Consider the following 11,174-nt stretch of genomic DNA (forward strand, 5'->3'; position numbering starts at 1 on the left):
CCCCAGGCTGAAACAAGGGAGGAATATGCGTAGCACATGCTCCTTCTCTCTGTAGAGAGAACAGGGGCCATCAGCAACGCTCTCCATGCCGCGTTGCTTCCTCTGCCATCAGTGATGCTGCTCCTGAGAGGGAGAGGAGGGGCTGGGGAGCTCAGATCCTCAATCTTACAGGAGTTTGGGAAATCACTGTTTGGTTTCCTGATTCATTCATGAGCACCAGCCACTCGGGCCACTGAGAAATCAGTGAGTTTGTGGGTGGCATTGCCCAACCTGTCCCATCACTACTGCAGGTGTTAGCGGGAGTGTCCCTGGTGTTACACGTTAGACATCTTCTGTTTTCCGTTTGAGGTCTCGGGGGCTGCTGGGGAGAAGTGGGAGTTGCATGGGGCAGCCTGAGAGTGTCCACCCAAAGGGGCTTGCTGCTTGTCAAAGGAAACCTTGTTGCTTCACCCCGCAAACCCCGAGTCTCATGGGATGCTCAGAAAACGAGGGCAGGAGCAGGACTGATCTGTGTGCTTCAGTGTCTTTGCAACCCCGTGAGTCGATGTATTTGCTGATTGCTGAGCAACGTTTTTCCCACCCGCTGAGTTGACCATTTCCAAACAAAAATGCTGCGCAAGCGTTTTCTCACATTGCCGAGTAAGCCCTTTCAGCTGCTGAGTCAGCATTCCCTCCATTGGCCGAGTCCCACAGGTGGGGAGCACCAAATAGGGCAGAAAGCGCAGGGGAGCGGGGAGGACCCCCAGGGACCCTGAGGGCATCTGTCTTCACACCCAGCAACGAGGATGCTCCACGTTCAAGCACCCTGAGGTCAGGTCCCCTCACACTGGGACAACCCTGCAGGGCACTCCTAGGGCCTGACTCTTTGTTTAAGTCATTATTTCTAATGTATTTCCTTTTAATAAAGCTAACGAGGTAGAATTACAGGAAAGATGTAAGTCACTAATTGGAGAATCATTTTTCAGGGCTTTGCCAGATGGGTCATTTTGTTATGAAAACATTACAGCCAGGAGCTGGTGTAGGAAATTTCCAAGCGGTCACGCTGACTGGATGGAAAGAAAAACACCTTGTGGCTCAGATGTCTTCTCAGAGAAAGGGCAGGTCCCCGGGATTTTTCCATCTTCGGCGATGCCGCAGATCGTCCTGCAAACCAACACCACGACTCCAAAAGCCAGTCTTCCCAGCCAAAATGCCTTGATGTAAGGTGTCAGGATTTGGTTCACGTCGTCAGGTTTTGGTTTAAAAGCCATGGGCTTGTTTGCAGCAACCAAGCTGCTCCACTTCTCCTTGGTTTCACCTCCCCAAATACACTGATTTTAGTCTAACAATTCAGTTTAATAAATGTGAAGCTGAGAGAGGGGAGCCCTCCCCAGAGCAGCAAGTTGAAGCTCAGAGTGGGGACCAGCAGCTTCTAAGTCAACTAACTGGTGGCTTAGTCTTGGCTTAGGATTCAGAATCCCCATTTCTCAGGAAATCTTATAATCTCACCACGTTTTGTCCAAATTGGAACAAAATGCTAAAATACAAAATTTGACTCTGGACAATAAAAAACAAACGAAAAACCCACAACCAACCAACAAAAATTTGGGTTCAGCACAGCCGCACACCAGCACTGGCCTTTTTCTACCAATACAACACAAGGTGCCCCCAAAGGTCTGAAGGATGGAGACTTCTTGCTGACCAAGATAAACCGCTTCACGGGCTACTGTTTTCTCCCTGAATTTTCAAAAATAATCTGCACTTTCTGATAGCAAAACTGACTCCCTGGGGAAGCCAAAGTGCGGAGAAGGGGCAGAGGACACGGGGTGCGGAGCTCTGGCCTGGGCTGCTGCCTCCAAACACAACCTTGGTGACGGCGGCTCCTGGAAAACATCTCAACAGTGATGGACCTGCACGGTGGGGCCGGGGCAGAGCGTCGGGCGCCCCCAGCGCGGGAGGAGGAGCACGGGCAGCCTTCGGCCCCGCTCCCCGCAGCTGGCTCAGCCTCAGCGCCCTGATGCAAACCAGAGCAACGCAGCGGCCAGTTCCCAGAAGAGGGATAAGGAGCAGGAAGAGGAGCATTAACTGTCACAGGGCCCCGGGGTGAGCGAAGTGTCCCGCATGCAGCATCTCGGGCAGCAGATGAACCTCTTCCTGCGCTCCTGCACGAGTCCTGGGGGGAGATCGCGGCTTTTGGTGCTGCTGCCGCAGGTCTGTGCCCAGGCGAGGCTCTCACTGGCCACAAGCCAGCCGGCTTCCAGCACAACCTGCGCTGTGGCGCTTCCCAAACCTTTTCCCTGTTTCCTCCCCCTCTGCAGGGAAGGGGCTGGAGAGGTGCGCTGGGAGCGGAGCCCGCTCGCCCTGGCAGGTGCTGCGCACCCTCCCGCGGCCGCTCTGCCAAAGGCAACACAAACATCCTACCCAAAGAAAGCACTTTTCATCACGACACAGGTTCCCATTTTTGCACAGGGCCAGCCCGTCCTGGGCAGAGTTCCCCACCGCACCACGGGCTGCGAGAGCCCGGCCGAGCGCTCCAGGCCGGGCTTTGGCCACAGCCGCCCTTCCCATCCCCGTTAGATGCACCAAAACCAGACAACATGACCACATCCAAGACCTGGAGAGGATTTAAACTGGCCTGATGTGAGATATTAGATCGGTGCAAAAGCAATTGCGGTTTTTGCATTATTTAAATTCCCCATATTGGAATACAGTCTTAAATAAATACGGTTATGTTACACATCATTTTAATGTGCTTTTCTTGCTTGATTTTTTTTTACTACTGACTTATTACTTGCTGTTCATCTTATATTTAGACTACGGAAATGATGTTAGACAAAAGCAAATTGGAACGTCTTTCTTATTCAAGCTCAAAGTGGGTCCTAAAGCAGCGGAGACAACTCACAAAATCAACACGTGCAGCCCAGGGGCTGCTAACGAATCCACAGCTCGGTGGTGGCTCAATGAGTTCCACAAAGGACGTGAGAGGTTTAAAGATGAGGAGCACAGTGGTGGCACATCAGACACTGACCACGACCCATTGAGTGTGATGTTGAAGCTGATCTGCTGACAGCTGCACCAGAAGCTGCCAAAGAACACAGGTTTGACCGTTCTATGGCCATTTGGCATTTGAAGCAAATTGGGAAGGTGAAAAGCTCAATAAGTGGGTGCTTCATGAGCTGACCGAAAATTTTTTAAAAATCATTATTTTGAAGTGACATCTTCTATGCAACACGAACTATTTCCCAACCAGATTGTGACAATCAACAAAAAGTGGATTTTATACAATAATCAGCAGCAACCAGCTCAGTGACTGCACCGAGAAGAACCTCCAAAGCGCTTCCCAAAGCCAAACTTGCACCAAAAAGAGGTCACGGTCACTACTCAGTGCCAATCTGATCCACTGCAGACCAAGAGACATCGGACTATGTATTCTTGATGTAATATACAGTTTCTTCCCAGAATACGTACTGACACCTGTATACATACCGATACCTGTATTTACAAACTAATTTAGAGGGGAAGGACTGAGAGACATCAGACTATGAATTCTTAATACACAGTTTCTTCCCAGAATATGTACTGACACCTGTGTACATACTGATACCCATATTGACAAGTTAATTTAGGGGGAAGTGTAACCAAAGTACCAGAAATCCATATCTTAAATAGATCGATAAGGGGAAGGGTATTGTGTGAATCGGGATAGTCTGTAAACCCTGAAGTACCCAACCAATGGGGAACAGGGGAGGGAAATTGCGGCCGGGATTTGGGGGATATAAGCAGAGCTTTTTGCCCTATTAGGTGTTCTGGCCTTTAGGCAGAACACCCGGTGTTGCAATATTGTTATTAAAATTGCTTTGCTTAGAGATCCTGCCTATTATATTTGCAGAATAATTGTTTCTTACAGGCCTAATTCTTCTCCCGCCAACACCCGCTCGCACGTTGCACAACCAACGCTCCAAAAGTTGAATGAAACGCCCTACCAAGCTTTGCCTCATCCGCCACATTCACACCAAACCCCTCGCCAACCGACCACCGCGTCCTCACGTCTCAACAGCCTTCTGCAGGGAAAGCGCCTCCACAACCAGCAGGGTGCAGAAAACCGCCCAAGAGTGTGCCAGATCCCAAAGGACAGATTTTTCACGCTACAGGAATAAACAAACTTATTTCTCCTTGGCAAAGGGGATTGTAATGGTTCCTATTTTGATTAATCAAGATTTTTTGAACCTAGTGTTGTGGTTTAACCCGAGCTGGCAATACAACCACCATAGCCGCTCCCTCCGCCCCCTCAATAGAGAATCCAAAGGGAAGGGGGAAACTTGGATTGAGATAAACACAGTCTAATAAAACAACAAAATACTATTTCGCTACGAGTAAATATATATAAAATAGAAATAAAAGATACTCAAGCTGTGTCCACACGAAGCAGCCACAGTCCCTGGAAGCGACACTTCAGTCCTGAACAGCCAATCCAAAAGAGAGAAAAAAGCACTAAAAGCAGAAAAGCCCCGAAATGTCTGCAAAATGGCAAAAGACAGGACTAAACTGGACTGGCAAAAGACCGGACTAAACATCACGGCCGAAATGCCACCGGCTGAGCCCCAGAGCAAGAGCGAGAAAGAGAAGAGCAAGAGAAAGAAAAGGTCCCGACTCTTCTTGAATAATTAGCATGATGCTAATGGGATGGAATACTCCCATTGGTCAGCCTGGGTGTCAGTCAAGCTCTGCCCCATCCGTCCCCCTTCCTCAACGCCTCACACCTGTGGGCAGAGCTCAGAGTGTCCTTAGCGCTCAGACCGGAGCAATTAGAACCATTAACTCTGCGCTGGGGTGTTATCTGCTTGTTCTCAAACTAAACCCAAATAATGAGCACACTAGCCATGAAAAATAAAGGTTTCTAACGGCAGGAAGAAAATTCACCCATTTTCAGTCAAACCAGCACACGTAGTTACAATGATTTAAGATTCATGGTCCAAAACCACAATTACTTTCGCACCAACCTGCTTCAGGGTTAAAGTTACTTAAGCTGAGCTCAGAGTCCCTCCTCAGGCAGGAGCTGGTGATGTGGGACCTTGGGGATGTGGCACCGGGGGGTGTGAATGCAGAGGGATGTGGGACCCGGTGATTTGGGACCTGGGGGATGTGGGTACCCACTTCTTACCTCTGGCAAGGGGAACTTCGCCCAAACCTGCTTGTCCTGCAGCCCCTGTACCTTGAAGCAGCTGCTGGAGGGAAATTCCAGTTCCATGGAGTGGTGCAGCTTATGGAACACGCCCGGACAACAAAAATATCCGGGGGGAAAAAAATAAGTGTAACTTTGGCACAAAGTTTGGGAAGATGTGAGGAGACGACAGGAACTGGGGCGGAAGAACGGGCGAGCAGGAATGTACGGGCACTTGGATGCGCATCACTCGTGCAATAAATAGCTCCGGGTACGCGATACCTGCCCTGGTTGGCGGGCGGCTCCCGGCCCCGCGCCCCGTGCCCATCAAAGCGGCCGCGGATCCAGCACCTGTGCGCACAGCCGGCGGCGCCGGGCGCGGAGCGAAGTCCACGGGGAAGCGCGAGGCCGAGGCCCTGGGAACAAAGTGGCCTTTCACGGCAGCGGCTTGGCCAGGGAAACCAGCAAATATTTCTGTCCAAAGGCTTCTGAACAGCGCCGAGCTTTGATCCCGGCTACGAGGCAGTTTGCTGGGTTTTTTCTTCTCTGTGTTGCTCTTAGATTTTTTTCTTCCTACTTCAAGGTGTGATTTTTGTGGGTGTTAGTAATTTCTAGGAGAAGTTTCTTGCTGCTCCGGGAACTGAACCTCCTGCGGGGCGCGAGGTGCAGGCGATGCGGCCCCCTCATGCCTCGTGGTTTCCCGCCACAGGACAAGGCTCCGGGTGCACCTTCTGCGTGCAGCTCCCACAGCCCCTCTGAGGACACAGCACCCCTCCTTCACACCCGAGGGGAGAAATCCCTCCCCCTGGGGCTCACGCCTGTCACCATCATTTTGGGCTCACAGGTTGGTTTCTGAACCCATCTGATAAATCCCAGCCTTGCTCAGGGTGGAAACTCAAACAGCAACACTGCACCTTCCTCCCAAACCGTGCCCCTTTCTCCCAAACCATGTCCCTTCCAGAGGACCTGTGATGCTGCACGCTCAGGTGGCCTTTCGGACCCCCCCAGGTGATGATGAGGAGCATCTTCCTCCTGACCAGCCCCCAAACCTGCTGGGTTTCCAACCAGTTTTTCTGTCACCCATCTAAAATCTGCACCCCCCCACCCCACGCACAGAGGGAGGTGATGGGACTCCCCAGCCCCACTGAAGCCGTGCCCAGGCCTGGGCTCTCCCCTCCCGCAGCATGAGTGGGGGTCCCCACGAGCGCCTGCACCCACACGGCGTGGGGCACACGGCCAGGCCTCCCCTGCCCACATCCCGAATATTTTTAGGCAGCAGGAAACGCGCCTTTGCTGCCAGCGGCCTCGGGCGGAGGGGTGGGATGGAGAAATGGAGTCAGCGCTGTGAGGGCATCGCTGCCCTGTCAGCCAGCGGCCAAGGGAATAAAACCACCCGTCCCTCTTACCTCCCCCTCCTCCCGGCCCCGCCAGCCGCCTGCGGACGGATGTTGCCTTTGGACGGGACTCTCTTCAGCCCGGCTGCTGAAAAAATGCCGCAGCGAGGCCCGTGCACCCGTGGGCCATCTGGAATCCATCACCGCTGCCTGCGGGGACACCGGCCAAACCCCAGCCCCGCCCGCAGCACTTGGCTTGCCAGGGGAGCACCTGCGGGTGCAAAGGGGTCCCCTCATTCCCTGGCACCCGCATCCAGCTGGAGACCCCGCCGTGCCACGGTGCTGGGTCAGACACTTTGAAACACCTTGAGGGAAACCCCTCGGGGATGCTGCCGCCCCACTGCGCTGCCTGCAGGGTCTCCTGGCAGTCAGCTTTGGGGGAATCCAGCCTTTTAGTAACGGGGAAGAGCTGGAAGAGCCTGAGGGGAGTTTGCAGCCACTTGGTCCATGGGTTTAGTCCATCCTCTCCTGCTGGCACCCAGTGCTCCTGCAAAGGGGAAAACCAGACATACAGATATCTATATGTATTAGCAATGCAAGAGGATGCTGAAACCAGCAGCCAGAGCCATGGTGCAACTCAGGCTTTCACCCAACTGTTGCACTGAGTGATGCAGAGTGATGAAGCTGTGACAGGTTAAATATCGTCTGACCCACCGGCCCGGGGCAGCACCAGTGATGCTCCTGGGTGAGATCTGTGGGAGCAGGATGCTTTCCCGGGCAGCGGTGTGGGAGAGTATCCCACTGCTGGACAGGTCTCCAGCCCCAGCAGACCACAGGTATTTCACACCAGGGAGGGGAAGGGCGGAAGGGATGAGCTGCACAGGAAAACACCGCAGCTTGTGGGTGCTCCTGTCCTGCCACGCAGCACCCCGTCCCCATCTTGCCTATCTCAGGACCAGCAGGACCGGTGCTCCTGCCTCACCGCTGACCCCTCTGCGCCGGTTTAACCCACAGGTCACCGTGACCGCCCACACGGGCCATCCCCACAGCGTGCCGAGCTCCCGGTTAGAGCCGCTGCAAATAAGCCGGCGAGGAGGATGCTCCCGTGGCCGGAGCTCGGGAAGGCGGTTCGGGGGAGCCCTCTGACGTGGGCACAGCTTAGTGGGATTAGCCAGCAGTGAGACGTGACTGCGGGGCAGTCGCCTGGTGCTAATTAAAGACAGGATATATTTAGGCACCCGGTTATCCCCCGCACTTCACTTATTTTTAGCTCCCAGGCTGCCAGGCTGGGGTGGCACATGGGGACGGGCACGGCTGGGGACAGGACAGATCCACCCCTGGCTAGTGCTCCCTGTTGGGGGCTGGAGGGGCAGGGGGGACCACAGCCCTGTGCTGAGCACCCACGGGATGGAAACCTCTGTCCCCAGCAGCTGTAAAAGGAAAGGAAGCTTTTTGATTTTTTCCCCAGAAGGTCAGGAAAATGGGTTTCAGGGAGCAATAGCAACATCCCTGCCCAGTCTCTGCCCCAGATCCATCCCCAATCCTCCACCACCACCCTGACCCTCATCCAGGATTTCCCCCTTTGCTACGTTCCCATTTTGGCACAACCCAGCACAAAGTGCTCCCCGTGCCGGGCTGAGGCAGCTCCCCGTCCCCAGAGACCCGTCCCCCCGTGCTGGCACCCCGGCGGCAACGCCACCCATCCCATCCTGTCCCTCGTCCCCCCGCTGCCCCCCGGCACAGCAGGAGCGTGTCCCTGGCACACGGCTGAGCCCCGTTCCCACAGGTCACCATCAGCTGTGGAGCTGGACATCCTGGAGTTTTAAACCCTGAGAAGAGTGGAGAAGCAGCAGCTGGGACAGAGGACTTCTCCCCCCCAGTCCTTGTGCCCTTCTGGGCCAGCACAGCCATTTAGTCCCATTCATTTCCTCCTTTGCTAGTCCTGCGAGGGCTCTGAATTTGACATTTTGGGTTTGGGGTTTCTTTCCCCCTTTCCTTTTCCTGAATTATTGACCAGGTCCCTGCTTGGCTTACTCTCCTGTGCCTGCTGGCTGCTGTGCTCCCCTGCTGGAGCGGAAGGTGGGGCAGGGAGTAAATAAAAATAACAGGATAATTAACGACCCAGGGAGCTGAAAACCAGCTGAAAGCTGAGCTGGCCCGGGAGGAGCTTCCCAGCAGGCAGGAGATTTTACAGGAGGTGGTTTTGGGGCAGGGCAGGACCGCTGCTGCAGTCGGACTGGCCGCCGAGCCCAGGCACAGGCAGGATTTGCCCTGGTCCCCTCCAGACTCCCAGCTTTGCTCTGTTCATGTTTTCACCTTGTGTGAGCTTCTCTCCAGCCGTGCAGGTTGCTCAGGCCCACCACTCAGCACAAGGCAGGATCCAGTGCTAACACAAAACAAAGAGGAGACAGTGAATGAGCATCTCCCCTCCACTCCGCTCCATCACCCTGGATGAAGTTGGGGGGCAGCACCCCAAAATACAGCCACAACCCCTGCCACGAGCCAAGCACAAGGACTAACATGTCCCCACATCCCCAGGACTTGTCAACAGCTCTGAGCCCTGACACTACCATGAGGTTCCCAGCCACCACAGCAGCAGCCAGGGGTGGCCAAATTCCTTCTTAGGTGGCCCATCAGGTAAAGCCTCTTCCTGAGCATTGAGGCTGGGCTGGTCAGACTCTCACTCCATAAATTTTAGCTGGAAAAACAATAAGATCGTTTACGAAACCCCTTGACTCCAGGAGCAAGTGCTGTGCACCCCCAGCCTGAGGACAGCGCCACGGGCTCCCATCACCTCAGCCACAACTCACCCTGGTTCCCTGCTGCCCATCAGAATTAGCCAGCCCGTTTGAGCGGGTTTACCATAATCATCAAATAACTGGTTCATTGACAGCATATCAGGCTGAGAAGACTGACTGAGCCCTCGTTTGCTGATTACTAATTAGCTTAATGTTCCTAATCCCTCATTAGCGACTATGAAGTAAGCTCTGAAATATGAGGTCAGCCCTAATCAGCGTTTAAAATGTAAAGCCCACTGGCACGTGATGGAGGCTACGGGGTGGGGGGGGGGCAGCTGTGGTTGGGGGGTCAGGGCTACACAAGGCGCAGCCAGATGTGAAGGCTTAAACCCTGTGGCCATGGGCATCTGCACATCGCCCCAAATCTCAGCCCCCCCACTCGGCGCACACCCCAGCCCCATGGGCACAGGTTGGCGGCATTCGGGGTGGGAACAGTGGGGGGCTGAGCATCCATGTGGGTTATTTCGGCTTCCCCCTAACCCTGTCTTTGAAATTCCTGGTAAACCGCTGGCAGAACTTAGCCCAGGGTCTTGCTTGTGCCCGCAGATCCTGTGGGAAGGAGCAAATCTCGGTGTCACCGTCAGCTGCAGCGAACTGCCCACACGTGTCATCGTTCAGGGGAAAAATGGGGCTTATTTGTTGTGGCTTAATCCTCTGGGAGCATAAACTGCCGTGGACTAAGAGCAATTGATTTCCGACTGGGGGAACCTCTACAGGAGGGCTGCAGACACTAAACCTAACCTTAATTAAACTGCAGCTAGTAAGCCTTAAAGAAGGACAGAAACTGGATGTTGCTGCAAAGATGTAATTTGAAAAGCTCATTGCCCAATCTCTGCTCGTCCCCAAGGCGCAGGACCCCCCGTGTCGATGGAGCGTGACGCTCTGGACCCGGTGGCGGAGGACAGAGCAGCAGCGGCCACGGGAGCCGCGAGCCTCGCCGGGTTGGAGCAAAGCCATTTGCTCAAGGCTGCGGGAGCGGTATCAGCGTCCTTCTGCTGAGCGCTCTGCGCCTCCCGCCCCCGGAGCCCCGCTGTCCCCCTCGCGTGGGCTGGAACGCCGCTGCTGTACGAACCCACGTCAGCAGTGACGGGCAGCGGCGCGGCGAGCGCTGCCGGCAGGGGCTCTGCAAATCCCCTGTGGTCGGAGCTGAGCTTCACCACCCGATTTCTGCTCAGCAGCTTCACCGGAGCATGGAGACATGGGATATTTTGAGCATCCTTGGCAGCAGCGAATGAGGCCGAGTCCAATCCCCCAGACACGAGCGTCTCCCCAGGTCTTTATTGCCAAGGACAAGAACAAGCCTTTGAAGGCTTTTCACGTGGAGAGTGCACACCTGCACATCTTAAAAGCAAATGGCTGTTTCTGAAAAGGTTTTGGGTGTATATTATCAAGACAGCCTAAATAACTGGCTGCACAGGGGGGGCTACGTACTCCCGCTGCCTCGTGCCGTTTGGCTGAGCCAAGCCCACGCTGTACCTGTGCTGCCGCAGCCGCTGCCCTTTGGGTGTGTTGTGCCCGTAATTCACACACCCAGCAATGGCGTTCCACGGTGCTCAGCCCCATCCTCTCCTTGTCTTGTCCTCTTCTTCTGTTGCTCAGCTAAGTTTCACGTCTATAACGTTTTTACCCCTTTAGTAAGAACCGACCGCTAGGACCCCACATTGGCAGAGGACACTATGTACATAAGGGGCTCTTGGTGGGGGATGGTAAATCCTGGGCTTGAGTTTCAGAGTGGAAAGCTTTGGTTTATCCACACATTTGGCCCGTGGAGTGAAAAATCCCAGATAGCCTGGCAGATTCTATGATTCTGTGATTTATTCCGATACCTCCAATACCCAGATATCTGCAGGCAGTTTTCTGCCCCGCCAAGCACCGGTGGAGCCAGCAGGCTGGAGGCAGAAG

Source organism: Columba livia, chromosome 8 (assembly GCF_036013475.1).
Source record: "Columba livia isolate bColLiv1 breed racing homer chromosome 8, bColLiv1.pat.W.v2, whole genome shotgun sequence".
Taxonomy (NCBI): domain Eukaryota; kingdom Metazoa; phylum Chordata; class Aves; order Columbiformes; family Columbidae; genus Columba; species Columba livia.